Source organism: Perissodus microlepis, chromosome 15 (assembly GCF_051167445.1).
Source record: "Perissodus microlepis isolate ML-2025 ecotype Zambia chromosome 15, ASM5116744v1, whole genome shotgun sequence".
Taxonomy (NCBI): domain Eukaryota; kingdom Metazoa; phylum Chordata; class Actinopteri; order Cichliformes; family Cichlidae; genus Perissodus; species Perissodus microlepis.
The window spans coordinates 28,099,247-28,126,097 of NC_140475.1; the positions used below are offsets into that span (position 1 = coordinate 28,099,247).

General features: G+C 39.2%; 1 protein-coding gene across 3 annotated transcripts in view; it reads right to left on the reverse strand.

Annotated features, from left to right (window-relative positions):
• Positions 1-24,293, reverse strand: part of tab2 (TGF-beta activated kinase 1 (MAP3K7) binding protein 2) — a 47,539-nt gene extending 23,246 nt beyond the window's left edge. For 2 of the 3 annotated variants that reach the window (XM_084952863.1, XM_084952862.1), the window contains exon 1: positions 23,787-24,291. The gene's annotated coding sequence lies outside the window, so the exon portion shown is untranslated. Of the gene's footprint in view, positions 1-23,786 lie in introns of all 3 variants that reach the window. The other variant, XM_084952864.1, reaches the window with a different exon arrangement.
• Between the last annotated feature and the right edge of the window lie 2,558 nt (positions 24,294-26,851).

Consider the following 26,851-nt stretch of genomic DNA (forward strand, 5'->3'; position numbering starts at 1 on the left):
TTACAGGGCCGGCATGCTTAGGAGGAGGAAAATGCTGTACAGACCGTTGGCACTCACTGCAAACTGTGCAGTTTTCACTCAAATACAGCCAGAGGCTAAGAGGAGGGTGGAGACTTAAACCAACCAATCCAAGCTGAGACTGCTAGTAAAAAAATAAATAAATAAAATAAAACAGCAATTCAAACATTTAAAATGGGTATATGAAGCTGTTGGATGAATATTTGAACACTTTATTCCACAGTGCACACAGTCTGACTCTGGTGTGACCAAACAGCTATTCATTTTCTGCTCCATATATTATTTATTATTCCCATCACTGCACGTCTTAGTGCATCCTGTTGTATTTGGACAGCCGCTAAGTTAGTTTTGTCCTAGAAAAAAAAGAAAAGAAAAGAAAAATCTTCAGATCTATTCCCAAAACTACAAGCTGCAGCAACTACATGTGGGATGGCAAATGGCAAACTCTAGAAACCGACGAGCACAGATCTGCATTTGGTGTGTAAGCATGAGGAAGGACGACAAGAGAAGATAGATAAAGACATGTTCCTGTGTCCCACGCGATGGCCGACAGGTTCAGTGACTCAGCTCCGAATCACCAAGTGCCCCCTGCTCTTCCTGTTCCTTTAATCGATAACCTCACTGCACTTTTTCACAGATTGACAACTGTACACTGCACACACTGTATATCTTTGACAACCACAGTGTACATAAACCTTCAAAACAGCTTTGAGTTTATTTACTGTCTGTCAACTAATTATTTCATCCCTACTGGTGGATATCCAGGTTTTCCCCACACACACTTTTATGGCAGCCCAAACATATTTTGAAGGTCCTTTGTTTATTTTGTTTTTCATCCCTCGACCCATCAGTTTGCTGTTGGACATTGGCCACATTGTCATATTAAAAGTTCAGATGCTACTAAACTTTTACTAAACTGCTAAAAGCTAAAGATCATTGCAATAGCTCCTGTTTCTCACCTAGCTGGCTACGTCCCAGCTGTAAAAGGCTGACACCACACAATTTCAGAGCCAATGACCTACAGGCAGGCTGGTCAGGTTGATGCCTATGCCAGTCTGCTGTCTTGAGTCTCTTGAACCATTTCGCTCTGGACATGTGCTAGGGCTGGGCGATATGACCCAAAATTCATATCTCGATATTTTTTAGCTGGATGGCGATATAAGATATATATCTCGATATTTTTTTAAAGCCATAAAGTAAGAACAAAAAGAGAGTTCTTAGTCAAAGCTGTGTGCCAGATGTTACACAGGCACTTTATTAACATACAGCATAGATGTACATGAAAAAAACTACTCAAAAATAAATTATGAGCATTTACTAAATAATAATGCTCCATAAATAAAAGAAAACTATGTTGTTTTTGTGCATAACAAAGAGCTCACAATTGTGCAGTCAAAATGTAAACTAAAAGACGCTGAGCATAATAACAAAGAGACAGATTTCACAGATGCTCTGTTCCCACCTTCTGCTGCGTGACTGACAGCCTGGAGTTTGAAATCCGCTTCGTAACCGTGTCTCTTAACAGGTGCTATTTATGGTCCTTATACACACAATACGGTAATATTACGTTGAAGCACAGTACGTATTACTACGCGAGGCTCCTCGGTAGCCGTAATGCTCCAACAATCCATCAAGCGGTGCAGCTCCGTCGCTTACCAAAGTCGTACATTTTTTGACAGATTGCTGAGCGCTGTGTACCATATAAAATCGGTTCGCGGTCATCAAGCACAACCAGAATTCATACAAAAGGCGCGCTGTCAACTTTTGAGAGAATGAAAGGATTTTAGGCTGTGCAGCCCCTCTGGGCTGCATGGCGTTAGCGTGGTTAGCTCGTTAACATGTTGATGCCGTCAAGCCCCACACACGGGGCGATGTGCAGTAACTCGTTAACGGAGATTTGCCGTGTCCATCTCGTCGCTGCCTGCAGGTGAAGCGATGGGGGAGAAGGGGGAGTTGTGTTCAGTGAAGGAGAGAGGCGAGGCCGAGTAACGTTGAGTAAAGACAAAAGTAGACGAAAGAGAGGCAAACTTGTGGCTCCACAACTATAATTATAACGTAACATAGACTATATCGATATAAAGGATATTGTCACATCTTATATCTCGTATAAAAATATATCGATATTTTTTAAAAAACTCGATATATCGCCCAGCCCTAACATGTGCTGTGGTTAAGAAGACCACTCTGACACACGCAGGAGGTGGAAAATTAGTGCCACTATTCTTCATTTTACTACACCCACAGAACAAAACAGAAACTACCATCAACAAAACTTCAACACTTAAAGTGTTAAGAAGTAAATTTTCAGTTTGAAAGAAGACATTTTGCAATCATCAACATTTCAAATTAAGATTTTTATCCCCCCAAAATGGTTTTTATAAGTTTTAAAATTAATGTTTTTAATCACAGGAGTGACGCAAACATGAACGTAAGGGAAACTAAGCATGCACTGCTTGACTGTTGGTAACTTAGATTAACTCTGCAGGGGGTTTTGGCAGGTAGTTGTCAATCACTGAGAGGACTAACCCTGCTTCCATGCATTTGTTCATTTACAGCTGTCAAGTGGTCACTGTGTTCTGCCTCCCAAATGCAGGCCAGAATGAAGAACGTTTCAAAGAAAACAGAGGCTCAACAACTCCAAATCTACTGGTCAAGTAAAAAAAAATAATACATCTACATGTGCATGGGCAGGAAAGAGTTACAAATCAAAATATTTATCAAGTTTATTTTAGTGGTTTACTTGTACAGTTGCATGCAAATGGTTAGGTACAAAAGACATGAGTGAAATGATTCTCAAAAGGTAAAAAAATAACAGCTGGAGAAAATTTCAACGCTTTAGAAATGCTCTGTGCTCTCTTGCATCACCGACAAAATGCACCAGCTAGAATCATCCATTCATTTCTGCATATTATACTGAAATTAAATTTGAAAAAAAAATTTGTTCAATTGGGTTTTTTTTTTTAAACATAAAAATTCAGAATTTCAGTTTCTAATCACTTTTTCAAATTGATAAAACTTTTGACCCTGACTTGGCTCCATATATTAAGGAGCAGCTGAAGGTTTTGTAATGCCCCTGACAGTCCCCTGCAGACTTGTGGACAATTAAACTGCATATGTTGCTTTTCTAGTACCGTATTTTTTGTACCATAAGGCGCGTTAAGCAAAACAAAACAGTCTGATAAGTCAAACTTTACTCAACTCATTCTTCTTGCTTCCTCCACTTCCGTACCATTGATTCATTAATGTTGAATTCTCTCTTTATCGAGTGGAAAAAAGTTAGCGTTCATCCTCCAGCTTCACTGTGTTTATGTTATGCTAACATAGCTGTGTCGCTAGCGATCACTTAGAACATTCATTATATACCAGCTAGGCTAATTTCAGTAACCCTTCAAAAGTCACTGTCGTTTCGTTTTCGGTCTTCATTTATGTTGGAAGTGATAGCAGAGCTTTCATTTTTTCAGAAATCTCTCAGTCAGAACATGGTATAAGATTCAGCACACAGTGGGGAGGACTAGTGGAGTTTGGACCCGGATTACTCCGTGAGGCTTCTGACTACGGTAGCTGTAATGCTCCGACAATCCATCAAGTGGTGCGGCTTACCAAAGTCGTATTAAAACATTTTTGGACAGATTTTTGCAAGCCTTATAGTCCGAAAAATACGGTATGCCAATACACTTGAAGATAAGATTTTCTTTTTGGTGGAAAAAAAAAAAGTTGTTCCTGGATAACAATTTTGTTATCCAGGAACAACTTTTTTTTTTTTTACAAGACAGAAAAAACAGCAGATAAACAAATGAACTTGGTGTGCTGAATGCAGCCTGTCCACAACAACAAGTCATACAGTGACTCATGGACATGTGGCAGAAGTAACCTGCTGGCTGCTCTAAAAACAACTGAACACCAGCTTAGTTGTTAAGTGGAAGAGAACATTGCACAAGCAGACTATGAATTACATTCATCAGCTACAAGAAATTTAAAGCTAGTTAACATTTACTAAGATGTGCACCTTTCTTCCTTTCACAACTGACAGTTTCTGTCCTCTTACAGAAAGACAGTAAAAAACTAAGGAAAATCCAAATGATGTGAAAACCAATCTGATGAGAGGTTGGAAGTAGATGAACTCTGTTGGGGGGTGGACCAAAAAAAGAAAAGGGTTCAGAAACAGTTGGTTCTGATAAATTTTCTGCCAGAAGTTTCAAAGACCACTTGGTTTTACTGTCCAGCTGCATGGCAGCAGATTCCTCCACTACATGTTTCTCAATGATTGATTATTTGGCAGCTTGAGGGCCAAGGCAGCAACTTCAGCCTCATTAGTGGCTGCTTAGACTTGGGAATTTATTGGACCGTGCTTACCTTTGCATCCTACAAATCAAATCAGGGTGTGACAAAAGCTGAAGCTTTAGTATTATAGCCAAAAAATATATATATCATATTCTGACATCATAAATAAATACAATATTTTGACAGCAAAGGTTTTTCAGATTGAGCGTAGAAAGGTGTAATGTCTTGATTGGTGAGACATTTTCAACAGACGACATTTGACATCATGAGTAAGATCGTCAGTCTGGACTGAACAGTCTGACTCTGACTAATACCTGGTTTATAGAGTGGTATCTTAACCATTCCTTGAGATAATAAAGTAACACACACAATAAAAGACATAAATACCAGACATAACTTCTATGTCAATCTCATTCCAGAGCCACACCTTCAACAGCCCCCCCGACACACACGCCTTTTTCCTCAGTAGTGCAACAATACAGACACGCTAACAGAGCAAGCCATCTCCTGCCGAGATCCCACCCAATATTTCCTGCAAAACAAAAATCTTTAGGTGCTGAAATGGTCCAGGTTATTTATGTTACTTATCTTTAAAGTTACTTCTGATCACTTTTTGACCTTTTTGATGTGAAGACATCCAGTACAAACTAGAGACGAATGAGAGATGAAGTTTTGTATCCATTTAAATTATTGAAGAATCTGTAACAAGTGATCTGTGTCTGTGTATGCTCTGAATGTGCAATTGTAATCTTACTTATCCAAGTACATTTACAGCTATCTACTCTTCACTGTTCAAGAAACTGAGTGCCCTGCTTAAAGGCACATCCACTGAGGAGGAGGAAGCATTTCCCATCCATCTCTGGGATTCAAATCTCTGACCTTCTGGCTCACTGCAGTCAGAGCTTGGGTGGCAGTGGCATCTCTCACCACTCGCTGCAAGGCAAGTGTACACAATAAGACTTCTATGAGACTGCTAGCACTCAGACGTTTGGTGATGACATGGCAAGTATGCAGCAGCCAAATCTTCACCCTTTATCACCTTACAAAATGCACTTACTGTATGTCATCATGCTCTTTGAAGTACACAGACAGAGGGATATTAGCAGTACTTCTGTCTTTGGTCAGCTCAATCTATCTTTTCAACCCACCTCTGAGGGTGTTACCAGGTGGGAAAAACATTGTGAAGCCTTTTAACCACACTTTTAACAGGGTTTAAGTGTAGATTTAGGTGGTGAGACTAAAGCAACAAATTTAGGCTCTTTCCGGAATAGGTGCCTCTCAGATTTCCTTTGAAGAAAGTGGAATCACAAATCAAACAGTTATTTTTGTGATTTGTTGAACAAATCCAAGCTTTTAAAATTTGGTTCAAAAAGAAGTAGACATCAATGCATCCCTGCATGACTGTATTGCTAGAGCTCTGTCTGCTTGGCTAAGGAAAAAACCCTCCACCGGAAATACTTCCTGCAGCTGTTAGGAGTATCATTCCCCCACCTTGAGGCCAACCAAAAGACAAATAGCAGCCAAGTCATGTGACTCCTCTGCTGCTGAGATGCCATTGAGTTTTATTCTATCCTTCTAAAAAAATTCAAGTCATACTTGTCTCCTACAGCGAGTGAGCCCTTTTCACCCACATCATTGTAATGCACTTGTAATACAAGCCATTTGTTGTCATTATAACCCTACAAATCACTATAACCACAAACTAAGCTTTCAGCCATAACTGGTCAGTTTATCTGGTCCACATTAAAGATTTCTCACTACTTGTGTCTAAGTATTCTAAGCCATTATTATTAATATAAAATCACTAGTTTAACGTTTTAACTTTATATTTTTAAGGGATTAAAAAAAATAATTTTTTTTAGCTCAAACCTAAAAAAAAACTAATAATATGTTGTACTTTGCAGTTGGCCAATCTGTTGTAGAAATCCAAATTTGTTCTACACATGCCATTAATGTAAGGGTAAGAGGTAGGGGTGGGTTTCTATGGAATACATGCATGGATAACAGCTACACATGTGTTAAAAAACAAAACAAAAAAACCCAAAAATGGATGATGTTGCTAAGGAACTATTAGATAGACCCACATAATTGCATCTTAAAATAAATTATTATGCACATTCCTCTTCTGTAATTGCCAGACCTCCCTCTTTCTCCCATCTTTCTTTTATATACTTTGTTGAATAATTGCTGAGATCAGGAAGACTTTTGTATATTTGTGAGATTACACCTTTCTTAATTTCTGACTTATAAGCATTTACAAAGAGTTGGATAAATGGCCTTGCTGTAGTGGGTATTTGGTTTTTAATGTTTCGAGTATAGAAGTTTCTTAACTGTAAGTATCTATAGTGGTCTTGGTTTTCTAAATTAAACGTTTGCTTTAAAGTGTGGAAACTCATAATTTCATCTTCCTTTACAATACTACATATCAATGTAATTCCTTTATCTATCCAGTTTTTAAAACTAGGGTCTATTTGATTTGGTGTAAATTCCGAATCATATGCACACCATTTTAATATTTTTATATCCTTCTCCAGCTTATTTTCTTTTACCACCATTTTCCAAACCCCTAGTGTGGCCTTTACCCAAGGATTTCTTATTTTGGAAATGTAGTCCTGTAGATGTTTATCTGCTAGAACTGCCTGTATATGCATATTGGTTTTTGTTTTGCATTCAATTTCCTTCAATGTTGCTACATACGAGGGATCGCACCAGTGCAACACTGCCCTGATCACTGCTGTAGTTTTTTTTTTGTTTTTTTTTTAAAAACATGGTAGGTCCCAGCTGCCGTTCTCTTTGGGCAGTTATAATGTTTTGTATTTCTACAATTCTTGAATAGACCATCTGCAAGATTAATGTAGCTTAAACTAGCCCCCACCACTGCACCAGTAACTAGAACTGAGAGGAAACTGCTCACAGGCCTCCATCACCTAACTAATACACGAGACACTGTGGTCTGAGAAGCAGCTGACATTGGTCACGTACTTTCTTAACTGATACCTGGTGAGTGGAGTTATGGCAGTATTTCATAAATGCTTCTCATGTTATATGATAAACACTAGTAAGTAAAACACACAGGTGCCTCTAGGTTGCATCCCTGGCAGCTTGCTATCTAACAAGATATAACACGCAATTTGGAATATTTGGAAAGTCTAAAGTGCTTTTTTTTTTTTAACCTCCTAATTGAAGCTAGGTTAAACATGGCCCAGACCTGTCTCTGCACTGAACACAGCCAGAGGACTCCTGGAAAGAGGGCAAACACTCATCCTGTGTTTAAAAGCTAGGTCCTCATAATGGCAGATCAGAAAAAAAAAATAGAGGATGGGTAAACCTGTTTTACATCCCTTCATTTATGTTTACAGCTTAATGTAAACAAAATGCAGTCAAAGTTCATTTGTGAAGCCGTGACACCATGTCACGGCTTCACAAATGGGTAGCTGGGGTGATGACAATCACTGTGTTAGCACAGATAAGTGTGTTTTGTTGAGCCATTTCTCTTCATCTTTGTGAGAAAGTCATTCCTTATAAAATTATTCCCAGAGTAATGTTAAACTCCAAGAACACTACTGGGAGCAGATCATAACAAAGCTGTCTATCATCATAACAATGTAAAGGTAAACACCCTGTTAGCTATTTGAAGAAGTAGAGTATTAGTTGAAGTATTGAACTTTTGCTTTAAGGAACTCAAGGCTGAAAGGTCAGAATTTCTCAACAGCCCCTTCACCATAAAAGTATATTTTTAAAACAGCAAAAGGCTCTTAAGATAGAAGCAATTTGATCAACACTGAAGGCTTATTGAAAAGGTATCCCTTAAGCTCATCATCTGTGAGGGTTTTTTTTAAACATGCTTTGCATTTTCCTCTGTTGAGCAGAAAATGCAAATAACAAGTTTGATTTGGAACAAAAAAAATTAACAAAGTATATGGCGTGAAAAGTGAGATCTTGAAGCCAGATATCTCTTATAATCAATAAGCCTATAAATTCTCCAGATATATTGTTTACTGCAGTAAATGTGCACAAATTGTGATAAGAGTTATATCTACCACCAACTTAAGGATACTGTGAAATGCAATTATCAGTGTGCAGTACTTCATGGTTTCCTGGATACATGCACACACATCCAGTTTTCCTGGCCTACAGAGGACAGGAGGGACAACACAGCATCGGTTCTGCAAAGACTGGCACCAACAGGTGTGCCTAGGGGGGTGACAGCATCAGCCTGGCCTGGTCCACTGCACGGACATCAGCCAAACCACACATAAACGCACACCAGAACCCAAGGCAGTGCATTCCTCTAAGGAATACCACAGCACAGCGGCTTTGTTGTGACATCTCTAACCAGGCGCTGAGGCAGGCCAGTAGGTTTGGGAGACAAAAGGGCAAGAGATGAGAGAGAGAAGAAAAGGTTATGGGGGTAGGTATGAGAATGATGAGGTGGCTGGACTCCATGATCTAGAGATATCCCAACACAGTCTCTACTTGTGTGCTATACATTGAAAGGAAATTTTCTGTGATCAGTAAGCAAGCACAGGAAAAGACTTTCAAACAAAGGGAGACCCTGTACCACTAGGAGAAAGAGCAAAGGTCCCAGGGAACAAGCTTATCTGTTTGCAGTGGTGTTGTGTAATCACCGGGGGATGGGTTCTGTACGTGTTATGGGAACTAAGACTTTCTACCCCCAACCATCTCAGGTAGCTCTATCTTAAGTTCAGAAAGATGCAAAGCATCCGCAAAGCCAGAGTCTAATTTAATAGACCACTAGCTGAAGAATTTCAGAGAGACCCACACAGGCAGTTGGCAAAGCTACACTGAACCACAACAAACAAAGACTTTCAGCTGGGTGGACTCGGTTGTCCACCACGCCCTGACAATATGTTTTCAGAGTGAGACAGTGGGGGAGTATAAGAGCCCAGGGCCCCTGCTATTACTGATAGGACAACCAGATCAAAGCCCTTTCCCATAGTTAGTGAGCACAAAAAAGCTGAGAGAGATGAAAGACCATCAGCAGATTGTGGGAGAAATGATGAAGGACAGGGCAATCCCTGCATGGCACTTCCAAACAGCTTTCTGCATTGCCTCTGCAAGTCAAAGTTGGCGGGAGTAAGAGGGAACGCAGGGCCAGATCCTGTCCACAGGATAAGCATAGTGATATGACAGTCCCAACCTCCAATATCATCCATGCAGAATACAAGCTGGGAGGTCAGTTTACAATCTTCTTATTCAGAGTACAACGATTCAGTGGAGACAGAATTAAAATAGATTGACAGAAACATGAAAGTCTAGTAAAAGTTGCACCTCTAAATCAAATCAGTGCCATTCCCTTTATAGTGAATTTATGTAAACCTATTTTTCCGCCATTGCTAATTTTACTTACGTGTGCAGAAATTGTTCATCTGTGGAAACTGAAGCAACCTCAGGAAATGTAATGCTTGACTTGAATACAGCTTTAAAAAGGGAGTTTACAATATGCAGTGTTTCTTGACTTGTGAAGGTCATCACTGGAAATTTGACAGCTTATTCTTAAATGAACACAAAACTTAAGCAATCACCTATGACCATGTTCAAAGAAACATTTGAACTTTGTTCAAAATTTGTGCAATTTTTTAATTCTGGTTTCATTATAAATTTCTTTCTCTGTTATATAAAAGAATAGGAATGTTATTTGAAGAAAAGAACAATTAGCAGCAAAATACTGTCAGAATCACAGAGTCAGACTTTTCCCAAAGAAACTGAATTTGTTCCACTAGCTCAATAGCCAAAAGCCCTTCATAATTTAGCTGTGGGCTTAAAAAAAAAAAGAAAAAAAAAAGAAGAGGTTCCACATATATTGTAGCCAGCCACCAAAGAAAGGAAGAAGGAAAAAAAAGAAAACATTTCGCTTCAGGATGTCAGGTAAGGTCAGGACATGGGTGTAGTATTCAGTTATTTACTTGTTTATTATACAGATTAAAGGAAGTAAGAGTAATGTCCACATAACTTGTAAACTCCCCATATTACCCTTTGTGGGGTTCCCTTGGTCCTTTATTGTGCTGTATAGCCTTTGAGTGCAGGTCAAACATCTGCCAGTAGCAGTGTATCAAATACTACTGTCTAATAAATAAAAAAAACAAAAAAAACAAGGGCACTAATATAGTCCATTGGTTGAGCAGATGACCCATATGCCAAAAGGTTTCTGCAGAGTCCCACATTTGAGTCCTGGGCCATTCACAAAACTGATAATTGCATCTACATCAATGCACAGTTTGAATGCATTCCTTGAAATGCTTGCTCATAGGCAGTGGTTTGATTGTTGGGGCTTTTTCTCACTATTACTAAACGGTCTTTACCTTACAAACCACCTCGAGGCGACTGTGCTTGTGATTTATATAAATAAAATTACATTTAACTAAAACTGAATCCTATGCTCCTCTGACAAAACCTGAATGTATGTGAAAATGCAAAGTGAGGAGTTTCAGAAAGAAATGTAAAAGGGAGAGGAAGTGTTTGTGTCAAGCACACATATCCTGCAGCGGAGGCTACAGTCTGCATGACTGTGAGGAGCACAGAGGCCAAAGATAACCACTGAACCATCTTCCTGTATGCTGTCACACAGAGGTTACGTAAAAAAAGAGCAGCACATGCAGCAGTCCTGTGAAAGTACAGTAACATATAACACCTGAGATTTGTGATGAAAGTGACTGCAGAAAAACAAATGACAAGGATATCTGTAATTCATACTTAATATTAGGGGTGGGGGAAAAAATCGATACTGTGTAGTATCGTGATATTTTGTTTGCTAATAATGTATCGATACAGGGACAGCAGAAATCGATATTTTGATATGTTGCTCTGACTTCAGAGCATGTTGATCAGCTCCTTTTTCTGAGCAAGAATCCTGACATTCCTTCACTGTCCAAATGTGTTTAACTTTTTTTTTGGCAGCAATAAACATGACAGTTTACTTATTTTAATTTAAGACATGTTTTATTTTAATCAAGTTTAAAACTTTTTTATTTAATGTAAAATTATATTTTGTTTTAATTTACTTTCAAATTCTTCAGTTGCTGAATGGGCTGCATAGTTTTTACAAATTGCATAGTTCAGAATAGCTATAATTGTACCAGATGGTTGCATTCAGTTAAGTTGGACTAGACTGTAATACAAACCGCTCAGTTTGTCAACAATAAAACTGACTCAAATGAGAGAAAGACTGAGTGTGAGACTTTGATATTAGATAAAATGAATATTGATAAAGTTTACCTTTATGTACAGAATTTGAATATCGCAAAATATTTTTAAAAATTGCAATAATATCGTATCGTGCGTTAAGTATTGTGATAATATCGTATCGTGAGTTGTATGGTGATTCCCACCTCTACTTAATATTTAGCTTTGTGAAAGTTGAACAGCACCAGATTGCACTGAAAAGGGGGTCTAGGAAAAGGCACAGGCGGCCAATTTGAAATCTGAGAGATGTCTGTGGTTGAAAATTCAAACAGCCATTAGCTGATGTGGAAGAATGTGATACTGCTAGCAGTATAAGCCTCTAGTTATAAACTATGAAGGAATTAACACTAACTTTGTAAAGAATATACATGAAAAGAAAGCAGAAGGACCAAACACAACTTTTATAGACCAAAAGGACATCAAATACTGAATAATGAGTAAAAATTGTCAAACTGAATCCTAGAATTTGTTGGTTCTTGCATCTGGTTCTATGTGAAAGTAAAACAACCAAAAGCACAACTCCAACAACAGGAAGTAAACAAGTTTTCTGTATGCTCAAGTGAGTGCATTCTATTGTCATGCTGTTGTAACAAGGCATTTTGTTGTCATTCAGAAGAAAGACAGACCTAATCCTTACTGGTCTGCTGCTTCTATTGACCAATAAATCACAAAAGAGAAGCGAGGCTGGAAATTAACGCTTCATGCACAACACTGATCCCACTAACAATGCGAAAGTGTCTCAAGAGCTGCACTGCTGTCTTTCCAAACATGTCTGTTTAACACACCAGCAGCTCTGGTTCCAATTAGTTTAAATGCTGCATCCAAAGGGAGCCGGCCGGGGAGCTCCACAATATTCCTTTAATTGATGGTTGTGCTACTATCCTATTTCATAGCAGACTTTCTGCAGAGGAGACTTGAAAAGCACTTCATTAGCATGAAAGCTCCTCTTTAATTATTCCATCGTACTCAACTCTGATTTACAAGTGCTATTACACGGGATGTCTATTTTGAGTTAATTTATTTAGCTGAACAATTCCCTGGCCTGTAAACTCTGCTAATACTGGAGTTGATGTGCTCTCGTCTCCAAGAGCTAATGAACGCAGACAATAGCAATTTTAGTCAATAATTCTTCACACCATTGACATGGGAAAGTTTCTGCATTTGTTGACTTGTTTTTATTTCTTTCATCACTGGGGAGTTATTACTAACAAAATGAACAGCAGTAACTTCACAACCATCCAAATGTAATTAACAAAGTATGTTATTGGTTGGCTGGAGATCAAAACATCTATCCATCTTACACATAATATGTAAATCAACACTATATTCTTCTTTTTTCAATGCACACTTTGGAATTCATGAGCCACATAATGAAGCAAATGAATTGCAAATTTCTGCAATAAAGGGACAAATCCTTCGACACCAGTCAAACAATAAATAACTTAAAGTTTGAAGGCTTAATGTGTAAGCTAGGCGTGCCCTGATGAAGGCAGAAACTCCTGTTCTACTTTGTGTGACTTCACTTTTTTTGGACATTTTATTTTGGATCTGAACTAGCCAATTAAAATATCAAGGTCACACAACAACACAGATTATCTAATCAAGGCTGTTATAAACAAACAACTTTCATGTTTTGCAAGGTGTGCACACACCAGTATACAGCTTTAGTTTCTGTCCCAGGGGGTGTTGCTTTCTGTTTGGGGGTATGCTTGCTCTCACCTACTTTAGGTACCCCACTAAATGTGGAGCTAAACACTTGTTTTTGTATGTTTGCAAGAGTTTTAAACTTAAACGCAAGTTGATACAATTAAAAAAAAAAAAAAAAAAAAAAAAAAAAACAACCTCACACATACTTTTCCTGTTGACTTTGCCCTTTCACTGAAATACTTACTAAGAAGCTTTTATTCCACTTACACTAATATAACTTGTAGCCCTCATCCAGTAGTACCTACTCAACTAAACTGAGTACCACCTAATGTGCGTGGGGTCATTATAGCAACTTAGCCAAAAGTCCAGAGACATCATTTTTGTATGACACAAATACAACAACAATGGAGGACGTTGAGGCGATGGTACACCTGCTGCTCAGTGCATTGCTTTTTGTCAAAACTCGGTGACCACAGTGTTGTTTTTGTGCAGCCATTTCCCTCACTGTCAGGGTTTCAAAAATTGCGCTTTTGATTTTCGTGAATGAGTCACTCTAATGACTCATCGAGTGATGCCAATGACTGGCCAATCGTTGGCATCGGTGGTGGGTGGTGTCACGTGTCCAACTTGCCTTAAATTTCTTGGAACTGCGACCCAGTAAGTATTAAACAACTACATGCTACCAGACACTACTACCCAATGAAAATCCAAAAGAACCCTTGAGTCAGGGCGAGCCAAGTTGACTTCACCTGTCTTTTGCCAGCACTGCTCCACATACGTGTTTGAGGGTGGGAGAAGGGAACTAGTGAAAATGTAAATTAAAGTATGCAGCAAAAACTCAGTGAACTCAACTCAGTTGACTAGTGCAGACTAGTGCAAATAGTATGTAACATTTGTAAAAGACAATTTAAGTCAATCCTAATATTGTCTTACGATAAAGAATGACTCCAAGTCTTAAGCTTAGAAGGCAATCCTTTTTATTTTTTTTTTAAATAACAGAAATTGGCTTAGTCTAAAAATATATCATTCTTGCATACGTTCACCATTAACTGTAACCATGTATGAGCCTATTAAAATGTGAATTTAGACAGAACTGATAGAGTACTGACCAGGATGATCAGGCCTGGGTTTGTTTATTTATTTCTAGATAGTTTTGCAGCATCAGAGTTACCCAAGTAGTTCTAGGTCTGTGTCAGTTAAGGGAAGTTAAGGTAGAGATCTCTCAGAGAAGTAGAAAGCAATAAGAGATGAAACCCAGGAACCCAAGTCAGAGGCAACACAATGGGGGAGGGGTAGCGTACATAGAGTCTCCAAGTTGCAGTTCACTCTTCTTATGTTGTCTGATGTGCATAACGACCAATGCCACTGAAGAGGCAAGCTACGACAACACCTTTAACAGCAGAGCATTTGAAAAGTGGGCCAACAAAGTGGAACTGAAAGTCAAGAGCCCAGAAATGCAAAAACCAACAGACCACAGCAGCACTGGGTAAAGCTGCCTCATGTAACTTTCACCGGAACTTAGAAGTAAGGCAGAGTTCACTTTTAAACTTCAAAGTTATATATATATATATAAGATGGCACGATACCACTTTTTTATGTCCGATACCGATATCATAAATTTGGATATCGGCCGATACCGATATGAATCCGATAGTGTGTTTTTTAAACAATAAGATTGTTTTTTTTTAATATCTTGCTGCATTTTGTATAAGTTCATACTCAAGTTTAAAACAAAAAACAAAACACTAAAGCTATTCTGTTATACCTGTATGCAAAAAATACACTGCACCCAAAATATTTCATAGTTCAGCAATACTGATCAATCTAATAAACTTAAACCTACTCAATCCTCCCTATTCTGGTATTTTAAAGAGTAAGCAACCTAACTAATAGGGTTGCAAACTCCCAGCAAAAAAGAAAAAAGAAAATAGGGAGCCACCCCCACCTCATGATGCTTAATCGACGTAATCAACTTTAATTTGATGCAGTGTGAAGAAAAATGCACAGAAATCAATTATTTTTCAAGAATAATTAAATAGATTCAACATCTTTCTTCAACAGAACTGCAGACTGCACAGATGGTACCTTCCCAAAGCAAAAAGTACTACAGCTTACTAGGGTATATTAGACTTAATAGTTACTATATACAGTAATGGACTTCTATACATTTTACATCAGATTAAAACTTTGGGTGTAAGATTATGATAATTATTTATTAAAAGCTAGACATTTTAAGTCTAGCTCTATCATCAAAGACTGTTTTAAATGCAAACAGATACAAAGTCCTGGTGTTTTTACCTCATTTGAGTCCCAACTCCTGACTTTAAGCTGTCCTGTGGGTCTAATTAAAGTCATCTATCGTCCACCTAAATATAATGACTTGTTTATTTCGGAATTTTCAGACTTCTTGACATGTTTTATCCCTCACTATGAAAGGATTCTTATAGTGGGGGACTTTAATATTCATCTGTGTTGTGAGGATAAACCCCTGGTCAAAGATTTCTTAAATGTAATTGATTCCTTAAACTTCACACAATTTGTGTCTGGGCCAACACGTCAGGGCCACACCCTAGACCTTGTCTTGGGTTACGGACTGAATGTATCAATGACTGAAAATTGTGTTTTACCTATCTTAGACCACTCAGCAATTTTATTTGATATTTTAATCCCTAAATCTCCAGCTTCTGAGAGGGGAAGATTGCCCCTCAGATCATCTCGTTATATTAGCCCCAAAGCATTGCTTGGAGTTAAATTACATCTACCTGATGTGTTGGACCCTATTTTTACCCAGGAGTTATGTGTGGACACCTTGACTGCGAACCTTAATAATACACTTCTTGAACTACTGGACTCTGTTGCTCCCGTAAAGAAGTTGAAATGTCAAAAAAGGAACCCTATGCCTTGGCTAAATGAGGAGCTCTTGAACTTGAGAAGAAATTGTAGAAAAGCAGAGCGTCACTGGAGATCTTCCCGACTAGAAGTATTTCTCCAGGCTTGGAAGGACTCACTGTCTTCTTTTCAATCAGCGATGTCGGCAGCGAAAGCAAATTATTTCTCAAATCTCATCATGAGTCATAAACATAACTCAAAACTCTCATTCAACACAGTGTCCCAACTTACAGAGAGTAAGTCAACTCTCTGCTGTTCTAATTTGACAGCTCATGACTTTCTTATGTTTTTCAGAGACAGGGCTGAAACACTTAGGAATCAGATTACTCCCTCCTCAAGCTTTTCATTAGACTACTCGGCTGCTTTGCCTGTTGGTGCTGATAAACTATTCTCTGACTTCGAGGTTATTTCCCTGTATGGATTAACTAAGGTTGTAAAAGCAGCTCGATGTACAACCTGTTCTTTGGATCCTCTACCAGCCTGGGCTATAAAGGAACTGTGGTCAGCATTAGGACCCTACATTCTGTTTCTTTTAAATACTTCACTGACGACCGGAGTCTTTCCTGAATGTTTTAAATCAGCTGTGGTAGTGCCAATCTTGAAAAAGCCTGGACTGGATGTTGATATGGTCGCAAACTATAGACCTATCTCACATCTGTCTTTTTTATCTAAAGTCTTTGAAAAAGTGGTTTTTAAGCAGCTCACTGAGCATTTGTCAACAAGCAATCTGTTTGAACCATTTCAGTCTGCTTTTAGACCAAATCACTCCACAGAAACAGCTTTAGTCAAAGTGGTAAATGATCTGCTGGTAAATGCAGACAACGATCGCACTTCAGTTTTATTACTGCTGGATCTAAGTGCTGCGTTTGACACTGTGGATCACTGCATTTTATTAGATAGGCTTGAACATTTTATTGGAATTACAGGAAATGTTTTATCGTGGCTGAGATCTTACCTGTCTGGGAGGTCTCAGACTGTTAGTTTTAAAAATGATCTCTCTGAGACCTGTGCAGTGAGGCATGGGGTCCCTCAGGGCTCTGTACTTGGACCATTGCTGTTTTCTATGTACCTGCTGCCTCTTGGTGTTCTTTTAATGTAACCTTTCATTGTTACGCTGATGACCTGCAGCTTTATGTTCCTTTAACCATTGGAAATTGTGCTGAAGTCTCTAAACTAGAATCTTGTCTATCTGCAATTAAGGGCTGGTTATCGGATAATTTCTTGCTCCTAAATACTGATAAAACAGAGTTGATGGTCATTGGGCCACACAAATTTCAGCACTTGTCCCAAAATTTCATCTTGAGAATTGATGACAGTGTCATAAATTGTAGGGACAAGGTAAAAAACTTGGGCGTGTGGTTTGACATGGTGCTCTCTTTCGAGTCTCATGTAAAAGAGATAACAAAGACCGCCTTTTATCATTTGAGGAACATAGCCAGAATCAGACAAGTTTTGTCAAGCGACACTGCAGAGGTTCTTGTCCATGCATTTGTGTCCTCACGTATTGATTATTGTAATGCTCTTCTTTCTGGGCTACCAAAGAAAAGTTTTAGAGGTCTACAGATGGTTCAAAATGCAGCTGCTCGCTTTTTAACAAGAACTGGTACATTTGAGCACATTAGCCCTGTTCTGAGATCTCTGCATTGGCTACCTTGTCAGGTTCGAGCAGATTTTAAGGTCCTGCTGCTCACCTACAAGGCTTTAAACGGACTGGCACCTTCATACCTCTCCGACCTTTTACATCTTTACGTTCCATCCCGTGCTCTCCGATCTCAGGACTCTGGCCTTCTAAAGGTTCCTAGAGCCAGAAAAAAGACAATTGGAGAGCGTGCTTTTTCTTTTCGTGCCCCGTTTCTGTGGAACAACCTCCCTCAAGATGTTAGGCAGGCATGCTCTGTGGAGGTTTTTAAAACTAAGCTGAAGACACATTTGTTCACCTTATCTTACAAGTCTTAATTCTATGGCTTTTAGTTTTTAAATTTTTACTGTTTTTAACTTGTATTGTGTCTTTTACCTGTATTGCTATGTATCGCTTTTATTATTATTTTTTTATCTTTTCAGTTTTAAATAGTTGTACAGCACTTTGTTTGAAAGCGCTTTATAAATAAAGTTGTTATTATTATTAAATGAGAATAAGAAAGAAAAGTATGTCTTTGTGCCCCCCTTTTCCCTGTTCATGCCCTATCGGCCCCCCTGGCTAAACTTTGCTAGATCCGCCCCTGCACAGTTAACAGCCGTCAGCTACGTAGAAAAAGATCCTGATGTAGAAAGTAATATTAAATAAATTCTAACAACAGATTATCAAGCTTAAACGTGCTGCTGTTGTTCAGCCGCTGGTTTCCTCTTTCTGGCGCAAAGTGGGCGATAAACAAACAAGAGAGACGGACTCACGACAGAAAAGCCGATCAGCTGATCATCAATCAGTTTCACGATTGATTGTAGCAGCAGGAGAGGGAGGGAGAGAGAAGAGGCAGTCGCTCCATATATCGGTTGTTAAGCTGAGTCGAGTTATGCCATGTCGCAAGTTTTGTGAGGTGCTTTTTTGATATTTAATGGATCGGATTACAATTTTTTTTATTTCTCGCCGATATCCGATCCAGTAATTTTGTTCAGTATCGGACCAATACCGATACGTAATATCGGATTGGTCCATCTCATTCATGTATGTGTATGTGTATGTATGTATATATATATATATATATATATATATATATATATATATATATATATATATATATATATACACACACACACACACACACACACACACACACACAAACCGTTAGAACTCCACATTACAGGTGACAAAGGCCCAGACATACCACCACCAATAAAGACTACTTTCACCTGAAATTCCCATCCTATTCATTTAAGTCAACAACACTTAGTCACTGAATGCATCATTAAGAGAGGCCATAATTTCACTGTTTCCAGACATCTAAGACATGGAAATAAATTACAACAAACATTAGCACTAACAATACGGGAGAAACAAAAATGTACCCAGCAACTAAAATGGAAACTTCTCAGATCAAACGGAAATGTACACTGCAAGACTCAAAGACTTCTTTAGTGATAATCCAGTTTCAGTTCCAGCACAACAGCAACATCACAGTTGTCGTTTATAAATCCGCATCCACATCTCTTTTACATATCAGACAATACCTGATCTCAGTGGCGTTCCATTAGGACAAGCAAGGCAAGCAGTGCTTGTCTAATCAAATGCAAAAACATTTTTGGTGGGAGACTGATGGGAGATTTGCATGCTAGACACGCTGCCATTGTCACTGCTTTCACTGCTCAGAGATCAGTTAAAAGCTGTGTTTTGTGTGGAAACACGGCTACCATTAGCAAATAGACACACACAGATTACTGACAGGTAAGTTTTCTCATACTGGCCAACATGTGTGATGTAGATCGAGTGCAGCATGAAGAGGTTATTATTATCTCTTTTAGTATATAAGCAAGGAAAGCTTTGATGATGAAGAAGGGGTTTCAAATCCAGTTTAATAAAACAGGCCAGTTGAACAGGTGCAGGCTCAGCCATCAGAGATTAGCATCTCTGAGAAATCATTACTAATTTTAACCAGCTGTTTGCCAACAAACCACTTTCATGTTTCTCTAATAATTTAATCCCTGTAGATATTGACAGTTAACCCTGTGACACACTTCACAAGCCTTTCAATTCAGCTGTGAGTTTTGTTATTAATTATTTTAACATATTTATATTTGTGTTTCTGAGCGTATTAATTTTTCAGATATGTTAAGTCCACACAGGAAAGCCACCACAAACATATGATTTTCTGCATTACAGTAGTAATCTATATGACAATGATGAGATTTGTCTTGTTAATCAGTGGCAAAGATGTTTTGTGAATGTGAAGAAGAGGCACCATCTTTGTCTGCCTTTCTGTAAGTCACAGCATGCCACTGCCTAATCGCTATGCATCTTCAGTTCCTTATTGGCATTAGTGCTGCAACATCTATCCAGTTTGTCAATCATGTTGACCCATTGTCCCAACTGCAAAACAAGTATCTGGCTTAAAGATAAGTGAAGGGTTCACCAGAGTCCTTGCGGGTAAGGAATGCATTTAACACACCCTTGTTTTTCATCAGTTCTCTTCTCTACTAGATTATCTTTTATTAATTGTTTTAGTTTAGATAGCCAATTACAATGCTGATATTCTATTCTATTTTGTTGGTTTTGACTTTCAGAACATACAGATATTCAGCCAATATATCTGTGCATCTCTACCATAAACATAACGTAACTAATAACAATTCAGTGCCATTCAGACCTGAAACCTCCATCACGCCGAATACAGATTTTAAAATATTATTACCCAAGTGTAGAGTACGCTTACACAAAAGAACTACTTTTAATTTAGACTTAGAAGTAAGGCTAACTTAATCTACAAAATTGCTCAGCTTTTAGAAAATAAAATTACTTTTCTCCAATCACATAGTGAGAAATGAGACAGAAACGCTTAAAAAAAATACAGTAAGAGCTTTAACCTAACCTAATCGCTTTAATTACTTTGAGCATTTAGGTCTACAAATGCATAATTAAGTGTCTGATAATCAGAAAGGATGCTTGCAGCAGAAAATTGGCAAATTTCCACTGAATTCTACAGTTTTATGGCACTATGGCCTTGTTTTCGGCTAATATTTTAGGTTTACAGCTACATCTAATGTACTTGTGCAGCATCAACATAAGCAAGTCAAACAGGTAGAAACTAAACCAAATGTCATTCATACACATTAATGGAAACAACTCCAGAGATTATGGGACACAGTATCTGGCATTAAAATATATTTAGTGGATAGAAACAATCTAAGCTCTGATATGTATGCATTTATTGTAGCTCTGTATTTATTAGGTCAGTGAGGAGTTCTTTTTGCCTGAATGAGATGACAGTGCCAATAAAGCTTAATCATACACAGCTCCACGTCTCCACGGACCATTTGTAAAGCTGCTGCAAAATTCACACTGCAAAATGAAGAAGCTCGTAGCCTTTGGCAGTTAGACGTATAGAGGAGTGTGCAGTGTCAGCCTCAATGTGTGCAATTTAACCCTTGAACTGGAGACAACCATGAGCAGCATGTGTAATGGAGGTCTCACATTATAAAGCAGAGAAGTCAGGAGAACTGGACAGGGGGAGGGGGTTCTTCCTGACAACCACACACTGGAGAGGGGGAGGGTTAAAAAACATTGAGCCCTCTTCCTGAGTCTGCAGCATTTGGGCATAATGTGATGGATCCTTCCTTTTCACCTAACTCCCATTTGGGCTTACAGTTTGTTTGTTTTTTTTTTCTCACCAACACCTCTGAAGAAAACACACCCTCCAAAATAACCTACGTGGACAAGTCACTGAGCAGGGTGCTCAAGCATTTGTAGCGTCTTAGATATAATCGCCCCTGACACTCAGAGAAAGGTAAACCAATATCATTTCCTGGGTTAAACTGACTCTGCACTCTTCATCTGAACAACAAGCAAGTTATACGCAGTCCAAGAACACTAATATGCAGCAATTATCCTTCCCCTTGTGAAGCCAGTTGTAGGGTGGGGGGGCAGGAGCATAAGCTACACAACTATACCACCCCCACCCTTTGGTTTGCTCTGCAGCGATAACTTGTTGTACAAACTGCAAATGATAAATCAGCAAACAGGTTTTTCCAGGAACAAAGATTTCAGCATTGGCACAGGCCTCGCGACAACATACCACAAACTCTCAGGCTGGTTGTAGAAGCTCTCAAGTGTTAGTTCTTCCTTGTTTATTATGTACAGAAGCAATTAGAACAAGGGAGCCTGTTTCTTTTCACTTCTCTCAACTAGCATAAGGATAAAGCACTCCAACTCCCTGTTAGCATTTGCCTTAATGCTAACCAAATAAAGCGATCAGCAGCATGCCGTTCTATACAATTCCATAATCCTCCCCCAAATCCTCATTTAGCACTTATCGCTCAGGCTCGTGCATTCATTGCCGAGTCTCCAAAGAGTGGCAAATCAGCAAGGTCTCCTAGCAACATATTTGCCTAGCTAAAGGCACACATGGTTTCAGTTAGGGGTCTGCACCTATAAACAGTTGGCCGTGGCAGCTTATTGGTCAGGAAGTGCAATGCTGACTGCAAGTCAAGACAGGCAAAAGCTGATAGTGAATAATATACAGTCTTACAGGTTAGCGACAATAGCAAGGTTTTGATTGGAGGCCAAAAAAGAAGGGATTCTGAGTTCTGCAGTTTGAAAGCAGTAAATGAGTAGTATAGTGGGAGTCACATAACAAGCCACAGTCAGGTAGGCTGTGCTGTGACTGGGCTGTTTCTTTAAGAACAGAAGCAAAAAGGAGAGGGAGAAGAGAAAAAAAAATCAGAAGTCACCTCACAAGTCAATTCAGGATTTTAAAGCTGCCAATTTTAGGACAAAAACGACTAATTGGACACAGATTGATCACCTTCCAAAGTGGCTGCTAGAGCCAGCAGACTTTCCAGCCACAACCAACATTGTGCATCAACTGGTGTCTAGTCTTAATAGGAACACCAGGCTGAGTGAGGCTACATGGAGAAACACAGCCTGCCTGAACACACCCCGAGGGGTTTTCGCTGGGCAACAAACTGATTGTTACACCTCTTTTTGTACAAGGTAGCAAACTTATCCAGCATCTTTAATCTAATAACTGTCACAGAATACTTCTATTCGGAATACTTTTGCTGCGAGGCCACAGATTTTATTCTCACATGAAACTTTCACAATAAGTCAAATGTATCTCCCAGTCCATGCTGGCACCTTTAGTGTTTTCACGAGTATAAATAATACAACAAGCCAGAAAAGTCAACATCCCGACAGTTTAAATGATCTCAGGACAAACACTTCTCATCCCAACTATACCCAGAGCTGTCATTCTCGCTGGTAAAGGTTAGGACCCACTCCCTATCACAAGTGCCACAAATCTGTCGGACCCATACGGTTAAAAGGCGAGAAACAAGTAATCAAATAGGCGAAGTCACTGTCTTATTGCCTTAGTTATCAAACAATCAAAGACCACACTATTTGAATCTCGGAGGCTCTACTTCTTCATGATACATACAGTAGGGCTTCCACGCGTGTATGTATCACAACTTCAACTTGTGTGAAAGTTAGTCAGTAAGAAAGTTTTCGTGCTTCCATTGTGGTAGCGACGGTATAAACAGTTAATTGAGGTGTACGAGCTTCATTTTTAAGCTCGTAAGGGATCAAATATTCTGGGGAGGAGAAGAAGAGAAGCTTCAATTTTATGATTTAACGTTTCCATCCACGACTAATCGTGCGACGTTTCATCGGAGAGCTCAATGGAAAAATAGCATGAGCTAACACACACTATAAAACATGTAGCGCCAGGCAGTGTAACTCTAAAATAAAGAGACCCTTAGTATCTACACGGAGCTATGAATATTAAACAGGACTTAGCGGTTAAGCTAACGAGTTGGTTTCAAAATGTAAAGTAGTAGTTACCCAACTCAGAGATTTGAACAGGCTCTAAACACTTCGAGTTAGCTAACTAAGTTAGCTGCTTACTGTAGACAAAAACTTTTTCCACATCTGAAAAGCTTTTTTTCTCTCCATTTTCTTTCAAATACAATGGACCGTATATAGAAGCACTTGCGGCATAATAAGCCGAAATGCCTTTTCCTTTTCACTGTAACGCTATTAAAACTGTGTTCTTCCGGCTGTTGCTAAATGGCGAAAGCTGTGTTAATTAAATGTAACTTACCCTCCAGTCTCCGCCGCCGCCGCTGCCGCCGCTCCCCGGGCCGCCTTCAACACCCAAGACCGCCGTTGGACCTCCGGAGGGCCGCGGAGCTGGGAGAAGAGAAGCTAAGAAGGATCCAGCTACTGCCAGGGAGACGAAGAGCCAACTTGCACCGAGGCCCCGGGCCTTCTGTGTCCTCGAAATAGCGTTAGGGGGAGGGATACCGAGCCTTAGTCCTCCGCCGTTTGACAGAGACTCGGGAATACCTTTTTGACAGCTCCTCTTCTTGTGCCCCCCCCTCCCCTCGACAGCCCTTCACTTTTCTCTTTTTCCTCACTTCCAGCAGATACGAATCAAAATACTGTCAAAGAATATGGCGGCTGCTTAAACTAGTTACTATCGCGAGAAGAAAAGTTGTTTTTCTTTTTTTTTCCCAGTTTCCCAAATTGTACCGAGGGAAGAGAACGTTGTGATTGCAAAATAGGCTGAGCAGAAGAAGGTGCAAGCGACGGGAGAAGGACGTGTTGCTCTAATTCCCTTTAAAATTACGGGAATAAATTGCATTTTGGTCCAACCCATATGAAGTGAGACAGCGGCATTATGATTGACGCTGATCTCATCTTCGTTCACAGAGAGAGCACAGATGAGATGAATAAATAAATGTAATAAGATGGCTTTACTAAAAACAGTACAGAAAAAATAAAATCAAGTTATAATAGATTATTTTTGAGTTTTTAAACTAATTGTAATCAATGAACTGCACTTTGTAGTACCCGAGTTAAGCTAATTTTATAAATACATTAATAAATATGACTAAGCGAGATTCTTTTCTGAAATGTAAGAGTACTTGTACACAATATTTACATTATGTTCTGACTTTTTGTTTGTTTGCACTACGGCCTCTACATCGAGCAGTTACAGAAATAACACTGCACAAGTATTCTGTCTTTAGAAACATCGAGCACAAATTATTACTTAAAAAAGTATGCATACAACTATACTTCTCACTTTTTCGATTAAATCAATAAAATAAGTAGGCTTCAAAAAATCGATATGTTTTAAATTCTTTACTGCTTGAAATCATTAGCATTTTTGTCTGAACTGAGCAGTTGCTGTCATATTTCAGCCTGCTAATACAACAAAATAAGATCAGAAGTTAGGGAGGTGGTCTCTGCTACAGCTACCCTTGAAAAACCTAGAAACTATCCTAATGGTCGTCAAACCACGTCTTTAATGACATATCCTGAGATGTCGAAAGTCATCATTTATTATATTATCTTTATGGAGAAAAGAGTTAAAACTAAACTGGGTCATTACAAGCCCAACATAAAGTTTCATAGATGTATTCCATTTGTTTGTTTGGTTTACAGGATCACAGACCAGCCTGAGTTTAACAAGAAAAACCACAAAGTAGGGCAGGGTGAGAACATCTTCCCCTTATCGCTCAGTGACACCTCACTCGATTTAGCAAAACAAAAAAAAGTACTGGTGCCAGAAACGAACACTTCTGCTGCTTTTTAACACTCATCCACATCTGGAGTTAAAGATCTGGAACATCCCAATTTGGACTATAAACAGCAACAGATCCAGCGAGCACCCACTGTTAAAACAGTGTTAGAACATTTGTGGTGGTTCATTAATGCATTTTATTCATAAATGCCTGTATTTCCCAAGCAATAGCCCAGATAGGATGATAAAATGATAGCAAACATTATTCACAAAGATGGCTGCAGAAGTTTGTTTTTCAAAAGGTCTGTCCAGTACGCAATAGCAGAGCTACTATGTAAATTCTATTAGCTTTCCTTGCTTACATAAATGAGTTAATGTTACTTGGAAATGAAGAATGCATGTTTTTGTTTTGTTGTTTTTATTGTGTTTTATTGTAACTGTTTATTATATGAAGAATATAAGCAATCAAGGAATAACAAGTCAAACAATGTCATTATTTCACCATTTGGATGAAGTAACTGTGCCGAGTCTGAATGTTTTGGGGGGTTTTCTCTTTTAAGGTGTCCCACCAAGCAGCTTTAGCAAAAAGAAATATGATCTGAATGATCTGTTGTGCAAACCACACCAGGAGGCTAGTCAGCTTCTTTTTATTTATTTTCTTTATTAAGAAGATTTATTATTATTATTATTATATATGGGTTATGGGTTCATATCACCATCTGGCTGGGACCTTTCTGTTTTGGAGTTTGCATGTACTCCCCTTGTCTGTGTGGGTTCTCTCCAGGTACTCCAGCTTCCTCCCAAAGTCCAAAGACAAAGACTTAACTGGTGATTCTGTGTAATGTATTCAGGGCATCACATAATATTATGTGTCAACCCTGTGACAGAGAGGCAATACCCTGCCTCTCGTCCTATGGCAGCTGGGGTAGGCTCCAGCCCACCCCACAACCCTGGTAAGGATAAGCTGAAGAGACCGGATGGATGGATTTTTATTTTATTTTATTTATTTAATCAGCATTGCCTAACATTGCCTAGCATTGCCTGGGGCGATCATGGCTCAAGAGTTGGGAGTTCGCCTTGTAATCGGAAGATTGCCGGTTCCGATCGTTGTGTCCTTGGGCAAGACACTTCACCCGTTGCCTACTGGTGGTGGTCAGAGGGCCCGGTGGCGCCAGTGTCCGGCAGCCTCGCCTCTGTCAGTGCGCCCCAGGGTGGCTGTGGCTACAATGTAGCTTGCCATCACCAGTGTGTGAATGTGTGCGTGAATGGGTGGATGACAGGTTGTGTAAAGCGCTTTGGGGTCCTTAGGGACTAGAAAAGCGCTATACAAATACAGGCCATTTACCATTTACCATAACAATGTCAGAGCTGACAGGCAAGAAAAAGAGAGCAAAAAAAGGGTCTAGGATCCATTTGCAACTGCTCCATCTATAACAAAACACAGTCAAAGAAAAAAAACTTGATAATGAGTGTGAAAAGCTGAAACAAACCCCAGAGACTGACAGAGAAAGGCCCAGGAGACCCAGGTCGGCCATAGCTCATTAAGCGTAGTGAGGATCCGAAACCACATTTCCCAATGATAACCACGTGTCTGCCTCAACAGAAGGAAGAGGGAGGCTCCAGACAGGCCCCACGGC